The sequence below is a fragment of the Leuciscus leuciscus genome, assembly GCF_965113295.1.
Source record: "Leuciscus leuciscus genome assembly, chromosome: 10".
Taxonomy (NCBI): Eukaryota; Metazoa; Chordata; class Actinopteri; order Cypriniformes; family Leuciscidae; genus Leuciscus; species Leuciscus leuciscus.
The window spans coordinates 932706-952705 of record NC_138734.1 but is presented as its reverse complement, the minus strand read 5'-3'; the positions used below and the strand labels follow the sequence as shown (position 1 = coordinate 952705).

General features: G+C 41.9%; 1 protein-coding gene and 1 long non-coding RNA gene across 4 annotated transcripts in view; both read right to left on the bottom strand.

Annotated features, from left to right (window-relative positions):
• The window catches only part of reln (reelin), a 181520-nt gene that overhangs the window by 159569 nt on the left and 1951 nt on the right, over positions 1-20000 (bottom strand). The gene's annotated exons all lie outside the window — the stretch shown is intronic.
• On the bottom strand, positions 12148-13923 carry LOC309507883. Its single transcript, XR_014209278.1, has 3 exons — positions 13830-13923; positions 12293-12321; positions 12148-12237 (listed from the first exon to the last, which is right to left on the bottom strand). It is a non-coding gene; the product is annotated as an uncharacterized lncRNA (long non-coding RNA).

Below are 20000 nucleotides of genomic sequence, written 5' to 3'. Positions count from 1 at the left end.
GAGAACCACGTTCCTGGGAGTGGTGTGGGATTCGGTCACGATGCGGACACAATTGTCTCCTGCACAGATCGAATCCATCCTGGCCATGGTGACCAGGACAAAGCTAGACCAAGCCATCACTGTGAAACAGTTTCAGAGGCTGTTAGGGCTCATGGCAGCTGAATGCCTTTGTCCCCTATCTATGTGGAAGAAACCTTGGTTCCTGTCCCAAGGCCCAGTGTTGGGAGGGCCATGTCGCCGGGAAGCCTTTTCGACAGACGCCTCCCTCGCGGCCTGGGGCTCGGTCATGGACGTCCGCTTTGCGAGAGGTCTATGGCAGGAACATCATTCCCCTAGGCACATAAATTGCCTGGAAATGCTGCCGGTCTTCCAAGCTCTGAGACAGACCTCAAGGGTCACCTCGTTCTTGTCAGAAAAGACAATATGTCAGGGGTGTCCTATCTAAATCATCAGTTCTGGAGAGGGTCCGTCGCAACTAGGCCAGTCTACTTCTAGTAGCTCCGTTGTGGCCGCCCCGAGTATGGTTCTCAGACATAATATCACTCCTGGACGGCCCTCCATGGGAGATCCCCATCAGGAGGGACCTGCTGACCCAGACAGAGAGCTCAATATTTCACCCTCGGCCAGAGCTATGGAAATTGTGGGTCTGGCCCCAGAGGGGGCACAGTACCCAGAGGCCGGCCGTTCAGGTTATCTCTATGGCCTATCAGGTGCGCAGCTTGCCTTCACCTTTGGCCAAGAGGGCTCATTCAACCAGAGGCATGGCGTCCTCTAGAGCCCTCCTTTCAGGGGCCCCGATCCAAGAAGTGTGCGATGCAGCAGGATGGGCCACCCCTCATACTTTCATCAGATTCTATAGCCTGGACATTCCTTCTACGCCAGGCACTCTAGTGCTCTCGTCCTAAGTGTGCCTGTGCACAGCTTCACACTGGGACAGGCAGGGCTTGTTGTGGCATGGGTATTCCCTCGAAAGGGAACGTCTCGGGTTACAACTGTAACCCTTGTTCCATTGAGAAGGGAACGAAACACTGCAACCCTTTGCCACGCCTCCCTCTGCCTCGCAGAAGCTAATTCTGTTGTGTGCCGGCGTCCCATGTATGCCGTCACACAATACGTCATGACGCAATACCAATCAGGATTGGATTAGTTTCATTCATACTTCAGATGCGTTACGCTAAGAGCGTTCCCCAAAGTGTCGTCATCGACGCAGTGTCTCGTTCCCTTCTCAGGGAACAAGGGTTACAGCCATAACCAGAGACGATTTTTGTGCAGTAAAAGCTTCTTCACTCAGTGAAAAGATAAGAGTTCTTCATGAATAGACTCCTTGAGCTTGCTGGTAATTGTGAGACAAACATTTTTCTGACAAGGAATGTGGTAGAAAACCACAAGCCAACAGCAGATCCGGTCTGAATGCCTGCTGCTGGTTTAACCAACTGTTTGACACAATCCCAGGCAGATGGATCATGAAAGAGTGAAAGATAACCATCTTTATTATTAATAATATTAGTTCTAGTATGATTACTATTTGATAAAAACAAATGACTAGAGATGCTCACCATTTTTTTCTTACGAGTGCTTTAGGGAAATTAAGAGAGAGAGAGAGAGAGAGATTGTGTGTGTGTGTGTGTGTGTGTGTGAGAGAGAGAGAGAGAGAGAGAGAGTGTGTGTCTGTGTGTGTGTGTGTGTGTGTGTGTGTGTGTGTGTGTGTGTGTGTGTGTGTGTGTGTGTGTGTGTGTGTGTGTGTGTGTGTGTGTGTGTGTGTGTGTGCGCACGTGTGTGTGTGTGTGTGTGTGTGTGTGTGTGTGTGTGTGTGTGTGTGCATATGTGTGTGTGTGTGTGTGTGTGTGTGTGTGTGTGTGTGTGTGTGTGTGTGTGTGTGTGTGTGTGTGTGTGTGTGTGTGTGTGTGCGCATATGTGTGTGAGAGAGAGTGTGTGCGCGCACGTGTGTGTGTGTGTGTGTGTGTGTGTGTGTATATGTGTGTGAGAGAGAGTGTGTGCGCGCACGTGTGTGTGTGTGTGTGTGTGTGTGTGTGTGTGTGTGTGTGTAGTTGGTCTAGACGTGGATACACTCTGGATTAAAAACATATCCCTCGTTCCCGCCTCTCTCCCCACATGCCAGCTTCAATAATTCATCCTCTTACTGCCAGTGTAATATCTAGTCCTCTCACTCTCCGTTTTTTTGTTTTTAACTACATTATTCCTTCACCTCGCCTTCTGAACAAGAGCAGCTCAGAATGTACGGATCAGACCAGAAGAGTGCTGGCTTTACATCCAGTTATCTCACAATTATCAAGTCATGATATCAATGAGAGAAATGCATAGTAAAAGCTGATTGTCAGTGAAGGACAATTTCTGCCTTTTCCTCGTACAGTTTCAGAAGACATGAAATATAGCTCAAATAGACATATAAGCTGCTTTCAAGGTATTTTTATCCTTTATGGAGCTTAAAAGATGTAAAATAATTCTGCATATAGAGTGAGTAATTAACAAGGGAATCAATATTGGCAGAATCGTCAACTATTCAAGAAAACGCAACGGCATGTTGTCAAATTCAGCGTTTGCTCTCCTCACACGAGACACCCGAGGCTGAGAGCATCAGTCCCACAGGAGCGAGCGCTTTTCCAGCAGGAGAAGCGTTTGAAGACGGTGGGAGTGAACGGGCCAAGAGGTTATTATGAGCAACAAACAGAGCGGTGGAGGAGGGAGAGAACAGGGACGGAGGGATATCTGGAGAGGCCAGTGGAAGAAAAAGAGTGATCGATGAAAATGAAATACGTAAATAATTCAGAAATCCATCTGAAAGCGGGGGAAGGGAGGAGAAAAGAGGAGAACCTGGAGAGAGTAACTCATAAAAACAGACGTATTCACCTGCGGGGGTTTGCATGCGCTTTGATGAGAACTCTTAGCATTCACTCCACACCCGCACACACTCACACAACTCTCCCGATGAGCAATATCTGACTGTCTTTAGCAGAGAGAGACTCGACGTGCCGTTGGGAGAGAGAGATAGGAACATAGTAAACGTGCCTGCCATGTCTTCGGTGAGATCTCCTCATCTCTCTATGTCTCCGCACATCATGCAATATAGATGTTGCGATGTGGTTCGCCTCATTACCAACACTCACCGCCACGCTCCTACTCAAGTATTGATAAACCTCGGGTCTGGGAGTGTCCCTGGACACACTGACACTAACATGAGGAGCTGTTTTCTGTTTTAAAAGAATAGCAAACAGAAGAGGAACGGCTGTATTGGGACGAGGTGCAGGAACAGTGTTGGTTTAACGGGAGATCATGAGATTCAGCCGGTTCGGACTCCGGTGTGTGTTTCCGTCATCTGATCAGCTCCTGCTGAATCCTGAACGCCAGATGACGAGCTGAAGACTGAAGCCAGAGAGTTGGCAGGCCTGAGTATTACCTCACTCTTAGTTAACAGCATGGCAGAGGAACAACGCCTGCCAGTGTGCAATGAATACATCAAACCTTCATGCTTGCAATAGTCCGGTCCTTTCCGTTTCAGCAAGTTTTACTTGTACAACGCTTATAATATATTTAGTTTCAAAGCAGCTGCTTCCTGTGAGGCTACGGGACAGAAGAAGAAAACACAGAGAAGGAGAGAGAAACCTACACTTCTCCGTCTGGCGCTTCATATGTACAACATTATAGGGGTTCCCTCATTGGATCATCTGATGGACTTAGTTTGAACTTTAATTACATTTTATGAATTAACAACTTGTCAACATACTTTATCTCTAGTTGGAAAAATGAAATAACCTGTTAAACACTAAAGTATTATCCAATCATTTAAGACATTTCTCCTTATATAGAATCTTTTGGGGTTCTTTAAAATTGAGTCGAGAACCCTTGAGTTCTATAGAGAACCCATTGAAGAGTGTAGTCTGGAACCAGAGGATTCTGTCCGAAACCCACTGGTGATTCTGGTTCCCAGTCATGAGATCAGACAGGAGCGTGCTGGAAATGAAATGGCCATTTAAACTCCTGTTTCTGTACATCATAAACATTCTTAAAAATAAAGGTTCTTTATTGGCATTGATGGTTCAATGGAAAACCATTAACACTTCCATCACACATTGTTCTTTATTATGAAAGCTTGTTTCCGACACAGAATAAAAAATTAAAAAGGTAATTGTAACTTTTTATCTCACAATTCTGACTTTTTTTTCACAATTGCGTTATATAAAGTTGCAATTGCATGTTATAAAGTCAGAATTGTGAGATATAACATAACCTCGCAATTCGGAGGGAAAGTCTCTTTTTCTTAGAATTGGACTTAAAGGAGTCATGAACTGGATTGTTTTATTATTTTATAATGTTGCCTGGGGTGCCCTTATAATGTTAGTATGATTTTTACATCAAAAATTGTCATAATTTATAAATAAAAGCCATTTTTCCAAGCCTGATTTCAGCCTCAGATTTGAACGCTCTGTTTTAAGGGGCGTGTCTGCAGTGAGACTGCAGTGCAAACGCCCACTGCTGTGATTGGCTGACATGCTTGCATAAGAAATAGCTAGTATTACATGAACTCTCTCGAAAACTTTTACTATGTTTTTACTATTACAGCTATCGAGATTAACAAATCGTGAAAAGTATCGTTTAAAGCATTATATTTAAATCTATTCCATCACATGAAAGGTTGCAGCATGATGAGCACTGACTGAGCAGATGACAGACAGTCTGTTGATCGCGTGAATAAAGATCTTATCATTGCAACGCAATTTTTATAAAATGTTTAGCACCTAAGCCAGTGGGAAGGGTTGTAGGAACCGCATCATTAAAAATGAATTTAATCCACTGGTCCCTGATAGCTTGGTCCGTTCTTGGGAGAGAAAAAACATTTCCATGTTGATTCTGGCAGTCAACAACAGAGCAACTCACGTGTGCACCACGTTTCTGCATCTTACACGGTGGAGTGCGTACTTCGAATCGGAATTCAGTAATGGCGGCGCTCTACTGAATATGAGGGGGAGAGGGGCAGGGCGGGCTTCCTGCAGCATAGGTCTGCGGTGTCCATATATGGTATATCCTGCGCCGTCTTGACGTCAAGTCGGCGCAGAAATGAACATCACGTATTTGAGTGCGCGTGCACGTGGGCTGGTTGACGAACCCAGGGGTAAACAAACGCTTCACTTTTAAATATCAGCTTCCCGGCCAGTGTATAATCGTTAGGCAATCATAACATACATTTTTTCTCGTGGAAAAGTGAAAATTACAGGTCATGACTCCTTTAATAACTCGTCTGTATATATCGCAATTCTGAGATAAAAAGTTGCAATTATCTTTTAAAATGTTTTATTCTGTGGTGGAAACAAGCTTCCATACTTCATAATGGAAAATGGTTGTTTAGATAATAAAAAAATTCTACAAACTAAGAAAAAAACTATCTTTTAAGAACTGATCACCCAAAGGTTCTTTGGGGAACCAGAAATGGTTCTTCCTATGGCAGTGTTTCCCAACCCCAGTCGAACCGATGCCACACATTCACAAACTCTTTCCAATCAAACACAGCGGATTAAACTCACCAGCTCGTTAGAAGAGACTGCAAGACCCGAAGTTAAGGGTCAGATAAGAAGACGTCTAATCTAGTGTTGGGGTTCCTGCAGGAACAGGGTTGGGAAACAGTTCAATGGCATCGCTATGTAAACCCTTTCATTTTTTTAAACTCCGGTTCCTCAACGGATTTAGGATATTGTAGTTCCAGCCATCAAACCCCAGTGCGACTCTTCCACCTCTGTGTAGGTCAGACGCTCACAATATGAAGGAAGCGTAACCATCCGTGGCCATCTGATCTGTGTTTGACATCCCACTGGAAACCCCGTGTGCCCTTGAGAAGCCGGAAACCGGGAGAGGCTCGGGCCATCTGTTCCCCGACCGGGCCAGAATCAGACGTTCCTCAGTCTCAGGCTGAGTGTTGCTGAACCTGCGCCGTGAGACTGAAGACACCGGGCCTTTGCCGTGTCATCAGGAGTGTGTGATGAGGTTACGTGTGTCGATGACAGCTGGATAACACTGATCACACTGTGATGATTCTCTTGCGTAACCCTCTCTTGCCTCTCTGCCCTGCTGGCCACGCCATCTGCTGTCAAACACACTCCATCGCGCTCACACACATTAACAGGTCGGCTCATCTGCTGTCAAACACACTCCATCGCTCTCACACACATTAACAGGTCGGCTTCCTGAGGAACATCTTCTTTTAATGATCCTCCTAACCTCTTAATACAAGCTAACCTTTCTTCAAACTTCCTCCAAAACAAAACACAATGCGAAAGTGTAATTCTGAGGTTTGCTGATACCATCATAGAGCTTGATGTAGATAAAACACTGCCGTTTTAAATTGTGCAAGCTCTGATTTGGGGTGTGTTTCTCATACAGTGACGTAACTCGCTGCTTCACTACTATAGTGCGATGCATCGTTGAAGAAATCAACTAGCGAGTCACGACTGTTTCTCAAAACCGTATTGTTGCAAATTGGTCGTTCAACCACGTTGGATAATGACGTCACGCAGGTGGTGGAGTAATAGCTACTTTTAATGAATCTGTTTGAGATCGAATTAATGCGAGATGTTTTGCAATAAATTACGGACATGCATCTGAGGACTATTTCTCATTTTTCTCAGTTATTTTGCTTTATTTCCAGATTCAATCATAGGCTCGTTCTTACGCACTAGAGCTCGTTCACACATGCGCACTCTTCAACAACGACACTTTAAATCTCTTGACAAACAAAAAGACGTAAATCACATTTGTATGTATTATAAATAAAAGATATATATTGTACTGAGTGTCAGCTGCTTATTTTGCTCAAGATAAGGCTTTATTGAGTCCACATGTCATGCAAACAAGAAACTCCTCTTCTAACCACAGGTCGAGGTCTGTCGTTCACACACACAACTCTGCGATGCTGTTTGCGAATGTTCGTTGGAACGATGGTTTCGGGAAACACCGACTCGTTGAACTGCTGATAACGACAGAACTTGCGACTATAGTTGGCTAACGATGCTTTCGGGAAACACACTCCTGGCTAATGTCTCACTGGAAACAGAGCAAGATTCTGTACACATGACACTAATGAGAACTAGAATAAAACACTTCCTCAGAGCCGAGATAACAGCACTGAGTTAGAGACCATTTGATTGGCTACTGGGAGTCTTGTTATCTAATGGCTTGCAATAATATGTAAGCAACTTGTTCTCTGTTTCTTCAACTCTTGATGGCACAGTTTCACATAGTTTATATGTGGAAACTCCCTTCTAGTTTGGCTCTTTCAGTCATTCTAGAGGATGTTGTGCTTCAGACTCTGTTTGTGGAGTTTATTCTTTTTGTTCTTTTCCAGCATGTCAATGACCTTGTGCACAACCATCATCAACATTGTTTCAAAGCAGCTTTGCAGAAATTCATCATGGTAATCTTTCCTATGCATTTACACCTCATAGTCCACATTGAGAATTGTATAGTGCTGGTGAATGGACACAAGTTAAGACACACTGTGAGAAACAATTGTGCAGGATTAGTTTTAGGTTTAGAGCAGAAGTCACTGGAAACACCTTATCTACCCATAAAAGGTGCACTTCAGTACTTGTACTGAGTAACATGTACCTTTAGGGCACTACTATAAACCTTTCAGGGGTAGGTTAGGTACAAAGACCTCAGTGACAGCTGTTATGTCCAGAAAGGTACAATCTTTGCACATTTCTTCCTGAGAGTGAACAGGTCGGTGCCTGACCCGACGGATGCTCTTGCATCTTCAACATTTAATTACAAAAGCATGACAAAAAAGAATGAATCCGTCCATGCTCTGTCCACTATGAGTTGAACACGGATGCAGGGATTTGCTCCCATTCATAAACAAGGTGAGGTGAGGTTTAATGTCTAAACTGAAAGGTCAAGTCAATAAGAAACATTCTGACCAATGACCGTCATTTATTTGTGAAAGTGCACAGATGCACATTGGGAAGTTAAAACTGTCTTCTGTGTGGAGTGTGTGAGAGCACCAACGCATTGATCCGGTGTGTGTGCTACTCGAGTCAGTGACAGTCTTTAGTCACTTTGAGATTTTCCGTGTGTTTATGCTCCCACAGCATGACGCTGCGGGAAAGGGATTCTGGGACAGTGATGAGCAGAGAGCTCACTGCGTTAGAGATGAACTATGCAAATAAATCTCTCTTTTAGAAAACCACCCAATCCATTCGCACTGCTATGTTCCTGTTCTCTTTTCTCGCGACTGAAAATTGCAAAACTAACAACTATTTATGAGAGGGGAAAAAATGACAGTTTTCAGGATTATTTGGTTCAGGATCTCTGCCAGCAAAAGCTCGAATGCCTGAAGTCAGCAAGATGACTGTAATCACTTCCATGTGCCGAAACACTGCAACAGATTACAGTCAAAACATTCAGTGCAATGACGACAGACGGAAGGGTAGAGGGATGGATAGAAGGATGGGTGGATAGATAGATAGATAGATAGATAGATAGATAGATAGATAGATAGATAGATAGATAGATAGATAGATAGATAGATAGATAGATAGATAGATAGATAGATAGATAGATAGATAGATAGATTACACAAGCCAGAACATTTGCTTCTCCAGAGCTCCTCCATCTATTCCTCACGGACAGATAAACTCACTAAACACCCAGAACACGTTCCATAAACACCCTCCGAACCGCTGCGGAAACTTCAGGGAATTGTGTTGTGAAACATGGAGAAACTCAGCCCAGGGTTGTGTCATGTTTTTCTTTATCCTCGTGCCTGATGTGTATTCAGGGGAAACGCTCTGATTCAGTGTGTGATCTGGACATCCGATGAACATCACCGGCTTGACTTCACTGCTAAACGATCACAGACGACGTTTTAGGAAGAATTCTCAGTTATTTTAATGAAGCTCCGGCATTAACTCAACTTCCATTGACTGGTCCGTTTTTTTCACAACTGAAAGCGTTTAGCGTTTAGAAACCTAGCTTAAGCGCAGTGACTGACCAATGAGTAGATCGTTCTTTGATGCTGTTCGATTATGAGGTCAGGAATGTCTTTCAGCTCGTTCCTTTATTCTGTTCCATGGATCGCCGGGATTATACATTAAGACTAAGTGTAGATCTTTCCAATTACTCATTGGTTAATAACACATGCATCATTCACTGTCACAAACTATGTAAGGAATTTTCCAAAAGGATCTACCTTGGGAAATATTCAGTTATTATAAAAGTGCAGTGGAACATTTTCAGCACATGCATCTCAAAAACGTGATTCCTGAGAGAGAAGGATCTGTGTATGAAACAAAAGCACAGAGATGAAAGAGAATGGTGAATAGCTTTCACCTGCCTTGCTCTTGGCGGCCCTTCTTAGGTCTGATATTTCAAACTGCAGTTTTTATGAGCTCAACGCGGCACATTAGCACATTATCTATATTCTCCTCATTCACAGAGTATGCAAACACAGCTCAGTTATACTCTTCTCCAAAGACGAAACCAGATCCTCCAACACCAGCTCTGCCACACTGTTCCCTAAACCTCCAGCATATGGAAACCATAAATTCTGATTTAATCTGATCTGAACTCGGTCTCAAGCGTTGAGTAACTCTTCATTCAGTTCAGAGTCAAAAGACAATCCTTGCTTATTTATTTTTCTCCCATTATTGTTTGACATCATTTCATTTATTTTTTAGAGAATAAGTGTCTTTATTACAGACTACATTACAGTATTCTTTCACTACAATTTTTGTAAATCTAATATGCCTAATCCTGAATGTAACTCATTCTTTTGAATCTGCTTAATATGTAATATGTCTGCAATCATATGTCATCTTAAGGTATGAACTAATCAAGAACCAACACTAACTACGACTGAAGTCATATTGATTCATTTGTGAGTAACGGGCCGACAGCCTTAACGTATGATTACATGCTATATCGTTATAAAGCATTCATTAACATTCTGGGATAAACTAAACCAAAGGCTCTAGAAGAAATAATGAGAACTATTTTGACTTTGAATTAAACATGCATACTTTAATATTGTCATAATTCATGTTTTCGGCGTCTGCAGCTTCCTCTCACACACCACTGGATTTCATGATTAGTTTGCCATTATTTACATGGATCCTCATTATCAAACAGAGAAAAGCACAGTAAAGACTGTCATTGAGGAGGATCCCGGGGGATCTCCTCTACAGCAGACAGGAGATTAACACTGCTATCACTAGATTAAAACATGAGAGAGGAGCTTATTTACTGTGAACTATACACAGAGGCGCAGGACGAGGCGGAGGACGACCGACGCTCGCCCGGTTCTCAAGAACACACATATATGTTTATTTGAATAAATCTGCCATGAACACAAGAGTGCTTAAGAAAACTGCGTCTGAGTTTGAACAAGCATTTCAGTTGTTTTTACCTGAGTGTAATTATTCTAGTCTATCTGAAAACAAATAGCAGTTGAATAGTCTGATATATTGCTGTTGCTAATTACACTCACCTAAAGGATTATTAGGAACACCATACTAATACTGTGTTTGACCCCCTTTCGCCTTCAGAACTGCCTTAATTATACGTGGCATTGATTCAACAAGGTGCTGAAAGCATTCTTTAGAAATGTTGGCCCATATTGATAGGATAGCATCTTGCAGTTGATATAGATATGTGGGATGCACATCCAGGGCACGAAGCTCCCGTTCCACCACATCCCAAAGATGCTCTATTGGGTTGAGATCTGGTGACTGTGGGGGCCATTTTAGTACAGTGAACTCATTGTCAGGTTCAAGAAACCAATTTGAAATGATTCGAGCTTTGTGACATGGTGCCTTATCCTGCTGGAAGTAGCCATCAGAGGATGGGTACATGGTGGTCATAAAGGGATGGACATGGTCAGAAACAATGCTCAGGTAGGCCGTGGCATTTAAACAATGCCCAATTGGCACTAAGGGGCCTAAAGTGTGCCAAGAAAACATCCCCCACACCATTACACCACCACCACCAGCCTGCACAGTGGTAACAAGGCATGATGGATCCATGTTTTCATTCTGTTTACGCCAAATTCTGACTCTACCATCTGAATGTCTCAACAGAAATCGAGACTCATCAGACCAAGCAACATTTTTCCAGTCTTCAACTGTCCAATTTTGGTGAGCTCGTGCAAATTGTAGCCTCTTTTTCCTATTTGTAGTGGAGATGAGTGGTACCCAGTGGGGTCTTCTGCTGTTGTAGCCCATCCGCCTCAAGGTTGTGCGTGTTGTGGCTTCACAAATGCTTTGCTGCATACCTCGGTTGTAACGAGTGGTTATTTCAGTCAAAGTTGCTCTTCTATCAGCTTGAATCAGTCGGCCCATTCTCCTCTGACCTCTAGCATCAACAAGGCATTTTCACCCACAGAACTGCCGCATACTGGATGTTTTTCCCTTTTCACACCATTCTTTGTAAACCCTAGAAATGGTTGTGCGTGAAAATCCCAGTAACTGAGCAGATTGTGAAATACTCAGACCGGCCCGTCTGGCACCAACAACCATGCCACGCTTAAAATTGCTTAAATTACCTTTCTTTCCCATTCTGACATTCAGTTTGGAGTTCAGGAGATTGTCTTGACCAGGACCACACCCCTAAATGCATTGAAACAACTGCCATGTGATTGGTTGATTAGATAATTGCATTAATGAGAAATTGAACAGGTGTTCCTAATAATCCTTTAGGTGAGTGTATAACCTCTAATATTATCGTGTACTAAACAAGAGGAATCCCTGTGTAGTGCAGCGTTATTTGGGAGAGGTTTTTTTTTCCGAAAGAAAAATCAAACTGTTGGTCTCGGCATCAGCAGATTTCATTCTGGATTATTGGCTATCGGTGGATGAGGATTCAAGCGTTCAGGTTCACATCAACATTACTGTAAACACTCGTCATAGAACATAGAACACACACACACACACAGACACACACACACTCACACTCACACTCACACTCACACTCACACATACACTCAGAAGTTGCAGCTCTTTTAATATTAATCACATATCACTCTGAATTCCCTCGTTCTGCCGTGTATGTATCCTGACGGTACAGCAGAATCTCTATGGGCTGACACACACACACACACACACACACACACACTGTAATATCTGTTTAAAGTTAACTTCTGACCCAAAGCTCCAGCTGTTCTGCTCTTCCAGAGAACACACACGAAAACACTGCATTCATAGAGTTCATATTTCATAGTTTTGCACATAACTGAACCTCCACTACATATCTCCACTACATATCTCCACTACATATCTCCACATAACTGAACCTCCACTACATATCTCCACATAACTGAACCTCCACTACATATCTCCACTACATATCTCCACTACATATCTCCACATAACTGAACCTCCACTACATATCTCCACTACATATCTCCACATAACTGAACCTCCACTACATATCTCCACTACATATCTCCACATAACTGAACCTCCACTACATATCTCCACTACATATCTCCACTACATATCTCCACATAACTGAACCTCCACTACATATCTCCACTACATATCTCCACTACATATCTCCACATAACTGAACCTTCACTACATATCTCCACATAACTGAACCTTCACTATATCTCCACATAACTGAACCTTCACTACATATCTCCACATAACTGAACCTTCACTACATATCTCCTCATAACTGAACCTTCACCATATCTCCACATAACTGAACCTTCACTACATATCTCCACATAACTGAACCTTCACTACATATCTCCACATAACTGAACCTTCACTACATATCTCCACATAACTGAACCTTCACTATATCTCCACATAACTGAACCTTCACTACATATCTCCACATAACTGAACCTTCACTATATCTCCACATAACTGAACCTTCACTACATCTCCACATAACTGAACCTTCACTATATCTCCACATAACTGAACCTTCACTATATCTCCACATAACTGAACCTTCACTATATCTCCACATAACTGAACCTTCACTACATATCTCCTCATAACTTAACCTTCACTACATATCTCCACATAACTGAACCTTCACTATATCTCCACATAACTGAACCTTCACTACATATCTCCACATAACTGAACCTTCACTACATATCTCCACATAACTGAACCTTCACTACATATCTCCACATAACTGAACCTTCACTATATCTCCACATAACTGAACCTTCACTACATATCTCCACATAACTGAACCTTCACTATATCTCCACATAACTGAACCTTCACTACATATCTCCACATAACTGAACCTTCACTATATCTCCACATAACTGAACCTTCACTACATATCTCCACATAACTGAACCTTCACTATATCTCCACATAACTGAACCTTCACTACATATCTCCACATAACTGAACCTTCACTACATATCTCCACATAACTGAACCTTCACTATATCTCCACATAACTGAACCTTCACTACATATCTCCACATAACTGAACCTTCACTATATCTCCACATAACTGAACCTTCACTACATATCTCCACATAACTGAACCTTCACTATATCTCCACATAACTGAACCTTCACTATATCTCCACATAACTGAACCTTCACTATATCTCCACATAACTGAACCTTCACTATATCTCCACATAACTGAACCTTCACTACATATCTCCACATAACTGAACCTTCACTATATCTCCACATAACTGAACCTTCACTACATATCTCCACATAACTGAACCTTCACTATATCTCCACATAACTGAACCTTCACTACATATCTCCACATAACTGAACCTTCACTATATCTCCACATAACTGAACCTTCACTATATCTCCACATAACTGAACCTTCACCATATCTCCACATGCACGATTACATCAGTCTGAAAGAATCCAGAGTTGAACTTGAGATTCTGATAGTTCTGTTCATATTAACCCAATTCGTTTTTTGTTGTTGTTTTTTTAACGTTTTTTTTTATATAGCGCCTGTAGAGCATCTTCTCAAGGCACTTTACACAATACAAATACAAAGAGAAAAATAAACAAGAATAAAAGTAAAAAATACACAGATAGAAATAGAAACTCTAATACAAAATAATTAAAAACCTTAAGAAAAAGAGTTTTTAGGTTGGATTTAAAAATGTTTAGATTTTGTGCATGTTTAATATGTGACCCTGGATCACGAACATCACTAACCCAGTCTCGAGTCGCACGGGTTTATCTGTGGAAATAGCCAACTATACAGTGTATGGGTCACAGTTATCAATCTTTCTTTTAAAGTAAAGATAGTTTTAAATTTCCTACTGTAAATATATAAAACATGTATTTGTGTGAGTGAATGCTGCACAATCGCCAACAGTAATGAACAACTTTAAAGGAGATTTTCTCAATGTTTATATTTTTTTGCTCCCTCAGATTCCAGATTTACAATAGTTGTATCTCAGCCAAATATTGTCCTATCATAACAAACCATTCATCAATGGAAAGATTATTTATTCAGCTTTCATATGATGTATAAATCTTAATTTCATAAAATTGCCCCATGTGACTGGTTTTGTGGTCCAGGGTCACAGAAGGAAGAGCAGACGTGTGTGTGGAACAGCCGAGAGACACGCTTGAGAGCCTGAACCCGAAACACTCAGTCAGAGTGTCAGAAGAGCTGTCGTCTTCGCCTTGTAATCAGTCACATTATAAGCTGATTATTTGGCTGTGTGTAAGTGTAGTACTGTTTACATATAGCAGAATAACACATGGTTGAACTCACTATAAGTCCAGTGTTAATGACCATAACATGATCTGAGCTATTTCTGTCTATAAAACAAACAAAGTAGGAGTGCAAATTACAATAACCACTCGCATTTCCTACCATTGTTGTTTCACAAAGAGCTTGACCTCGAGGTCAAAGGCTCTCAGAGTAATGTTGACGAGTCTGAACTGGTTTTGGGAAACGCAACCGTCGTAATTTAAACACACTTTCTGATTCCATTCTCTTCTTGATGGTCTTGATGTCCAGTGACCTCTTCCCTGTTCTCTCAGTCAAAGTGGCAAAAGCAGAAATAAAAGAAGAAGAAAGAAATGCATCTACTGATCTTAAACGGGTCGCAGCTTCACGGTTCTGTTTCTCGCTGTGGTTTAGTCTGCGTTAATCCGCCTGTGAAACTCAAGTGACACGAGGCTGCGATCACAGTCGCTGAAGGAACGAGGAACATGTGAAACGCTTCTACAAATCCTCCCATAAAACTACACGTTTCTCTACTGGAACTCTGTCCATACATTCACAAACGCTTCGGCAACTGGGACTTTTATAACATTTAAGGCCCGTTCACACCAAGATCAAAACTATTAAGCGCTGCTGTTTGGCGTCTCTTTAAATGCTCGAGCTCTTTAGAGCAGGATTCTGATTGGCTGTCAGTGTTTCTCCTTCATCAGCTGGAAAACATCTGAACGCGATTCCGTCGTTCCTCAGCGTCGTTATCGTTATAGTTGTGCTGTGATTCTCTCAGAGTTAGAGCGACTATTAAAACTTTATAGTTATCGTCCTGGAAAAATCAATCAGGAAAACATATAGCAGTTTAGATTATTTAGATTGAGCTTTTCTAACTCACTTGCTTCAGTGAGTTTTTGTCTTATATTAATATCATATGTTATAATTAAGCAATATTACACAAGCAAGAGTGCTGTTTTCAACCACTTATACAACCAAGAAGTTAGATAAACGAGAAGTAAATATTGTGAGTTACATTTTAGACACATTATTGTCTGTTTTCGCTCTATTTCTCAAGTAGTTCCAAACAAACCAGAACCACAGCAGAAACCAGAACCACAGCAGAACCCAGAACCACAGCAGAACCACAGCAGAAACCACAGCAGAAACCAGAACCTCAGCAGAACCACAGCAGAAACCAGAACCACAGTAGAACCACAGCAGAACCACAGCAGAAACCACAGCAGAACCACAGCAGAACCACAGCAGAACCACCACAGCAGAACCCAGAACCACAGCAGAAACCAGAACCACAGCAGAACCACAGCAGAACCCAGAACCACAGCAGAACCCAGAACCACAGCAGAACCACAGCAGAAACCACAGCAGAAACCAGAACCACAGCAGAACCACAGCAGAAACCAGAACCACAGTAGAACCACAGCAGAACCACAGCAGAAACCAGAACCACAGCAGAAACCACAGCAGAACCACAGCAGAAACCAGAAGCACAGCAGAACCACAGCAGAACACCACAGCCGTGTTTCATTACGGATCTGAGGTTTTGAATGAATCCAATGAGTCAATGATTCAATTGCCCATTCAAAGAGACAGTCCCTCATCCCAGTGTCCATCCTATCCATCCTAAATCATATGTGAGACTAAAATAAGTGCGTCCCAAAGCATAGTGTGTTGAAAAGAGTTTGCCAGAAGTCCTTGGATGGTGCGTTAGGAATTCAAATTAAATGAAATATGGAGGATTTTAACTGTGACAAGATGATTGACAGGCGAGGATGGTGACAGGATACGTGTAACTAAGCGACGGAGAGCAAAGCAATTTGGGAATTGAGATGCAGTGAGTCACTTCTTTCCTGAATGAATCATTTGAATCAGGTGAATCAATCAATCAATGACTCACTCATTAAGACAGCGACTTGCACAGAGTAACTCTGTATTTATTTCTGTAGGGGATTTTTGAAAGCAACTAAAAAAAAGTCATTAGTAACATGATTAATTTTCCATCAAATACTCAGTAATCTTGTACCTCTACAATCACAATAAATGGCTTGATTGAAAGTATGACAGAGAAGTAATTCATAAACTGCAGTTGAGGAACTTCCCCAACTTCACTCAAGCACAAACAAATCCATGAAAACCAAATAAACCCGTGAATCAGCCTGTGTTCAAGGACCCTCAAGAGCACTCGCTCATTAGAGACTGCTGGATCATTGCATGTCTAAAAGCAAAAGCCTGAAATGGCTGCGTCGAGGAGCCGCGTACAGATGGCTGCAGGTTTGTGCACACTGGCATCATTGTGGGCCATTTTGTATTGAGTTTAATGACTACCTGGCACAGCATTGGCATCTCTCTGGCATGTTCGACTGCCATCATCACGATCCGGGGTGAAGCCCATGGCCAGATGCAACGGATTAATTCTGAGCCGTGTTTCACTGTCACATCGGGAGCCAAACAGGCAGCCGTCAGCAGCCCTGCCCATTAGCCAGCGATCACATTATGCAGAGAACCATCACAATGGGCTGCAAAACAATTCATGAATTATCGCTTCGTAGCTTTGGAAAGTATCTCGAGTGAATTCATTTGGTTCCACTGAGAGGAGTCATTATTCTTTATTTAATGCCTCGCAAATGTGCATTCTGAACTTGTCCAATGTCACAGAACGGGCTTTGTAATCTAAAATGCATTTTATAAAATCAGAACTGCTCTCATCTGGTATTAACATCATCCTCAGGCGAACCAATCACAGAATACGAATGCACAAATGGTACAAAACCTTTTGAGTGACGCACTTATGAAATCAGAGCCCTCAATTAAATCAGATCATTGCATGTTAAAGTCATGAAAGGGAAGTTGTGTTGGACTTTTCTCCTCTATTGTGTCGTATATCGAGTGAAACGCTTCTGGAACAAGAACAAATGTGGGCGGGGCTTCATTGTGTCTGTGGGGAACTGATTGGATGGTTGGATGGTTGTGGTTTGCTATTGGCTGAACTCATGTGAATGACAGGTTGCCCCGCCCACATCATCAGAGAAGAGATGTCGCTGTTATTCTGATTCAAGATTATTTAAAACAATAATTATGTGCACCAATAAATCATTTAGAATAAACACTACAATATTCTATTAAAAAACAGGAATTCCCTTTTGATATCATGGGGACTTTAATATTGCTCGTAAACAAAGCCTTGTTGACAGATGCCGAACAAGCCTTCAGAAAGTTTTCTTGTCTCAAGGATGTTCAATCTAACAAGCCAGCGCAGGAGTTATTAGCCTATTACCATTTATTTATTCATTTATTAACGGGGTGGAAAGGCTAATCTATAAAATCGATAATAGTCTATAACCGGCAACGAATTTCATTATGGATTAATCGCGTGTTCTGAAAACATCCGCCAGTCGCGTCACTTTACAGTGGATTACGCGTTTCAACGGACGCAGAACGAGCTGGTGTGGGAAAGTGATGAGAAAGCTTCATATTACGACTCCTTTAACGCGACTAGCCCTGTCAGGTGCTTTGACGGTTGTGTGTGCTGTTTAAAGTGTTTGTTTCCATTCGTATAACTTATATTTGACGGTCATATCATTACCTGTAATGTCAGAGTTTTTCCATCTTCAGGCTTCGGTGAACGAGCACCGGCGTGCGCATGCGCGGCAAACACACGGAGTGCGCGAGTCCGATTTAAAATGATAGCCTACATTTAACAAAAGTCATTGTACCTAACCCTATTATAAATAAAATAATAAAATACTGAAAATAAATGTAGCTTTGTTTATCTGATCAATAGAAGACATAATCGATTACAGATGAATCAATGATCAAATTGATAATTAGTTGCAGATTCCAAGAATCTCTACTATCCGCGTGTCTACGACAGAGAAACAATCAAAATAATTTTGTCTATGGAGATGTTACACTTAAATGGATAGTTCACCCCCAAAAAATGAAAAGTAGCCTATGTCATCATTTACTTCTTTGATCCTGACTTTCATTTATCTTTGAAACACACATGAAGATGTGAACAGATTTATAGGCTTTTATTCATTTATAGAGCTCATCAAAGGGAAGCTCAAACTGCTTGGACAAAAATGATTAAACAATATAAAAAATATCTTCATTTGCGTTCCAAAGATAGCAACAACAAACCATTTCATACAGGTTTGGATCAACATGAGGGAATGAACTCTCCTATTCAAAATACACCCGTGTTTTCATGGAACATTAAAAACCCCTTTATTTCTACAAAGGACAGAGTCTTGAATATGTGCTTCAAGTTATTGATTCCATCATTAGTGTGTAGAAAAGGCCTGGGATGTAGCAGTGTGTGCTAGATAAACCAGACGTGGGGATAAATGCTGAAAAAGGAATGGAAATCACACTTTAGTATATCAATTCACAAAAAGCACATATAGCCTGCTGAAATGTAGATCTGATTTCCCAGGGGACTGTGGAGCGTGTCGAAGCGTGAGGTTCTGGAGTGGCTCGCCATCAGTGCGCTATTGTACAGCTCGTCAAAAGAGGAGGTGCGCGTTAAAAAGCCCAGCATGCAAAGCGCACACCGGGAACCATGGCAAGTTTTACAGCACAGATATTCAGAACGCGCTGAGAAACAACAGAAGCTCCTTCTCATCCGCAGATCAAGCTGAAGTTTAACCTCATATAATACACACTGCCTTCTCTCACCTGTCAATCATCTGTACTCATTTCACAGCTTGTTTTCAATTTTGCCTTCATGTCTTATTCTTTTTGCCTTTCTTGTTTACCTATTTTCCCTATATTAACAGGCTTCACTGTGAACAAGCAAGAATTGGAGAAATAAACTTTGATTCTCAGAACTCATGCGACTCAGTACCGCCTTCAGGGACCGTTCATATCAGAACTGGAGAAAATCATCCACACGTCTTACGCCTTCAAATACTTGAAACTCTATCATGCCTTATGGAGATATTATCAATCACACTAATTCATGTTATTACGGAGTGTAATTGCATTTCTGTCAGTCTCGCTCAGTCCATCTTCTTCATGATTATTTCTGTATTTATTTCCCGGATGTTGACACTCTGTAAATGTGCAGCACTTTGGCTTCTTCTCTTTGTCTTTCAGCCCTTCCATCCCCATTAATCCCCCAGAATCCTCACGACCCCCGAACACACAAAGACGCCGGCGCTCGGCTCGTGTGTGTGTCGAGTGCGAACACGTCCCTGCAGATCTCACAGGTCTGGATGAGAAAGATAAAGCGGAGAACACAAGACCTCACGCTTCTGTTCTGACACAAAGAACAGTCTCCAGAAACATCACAA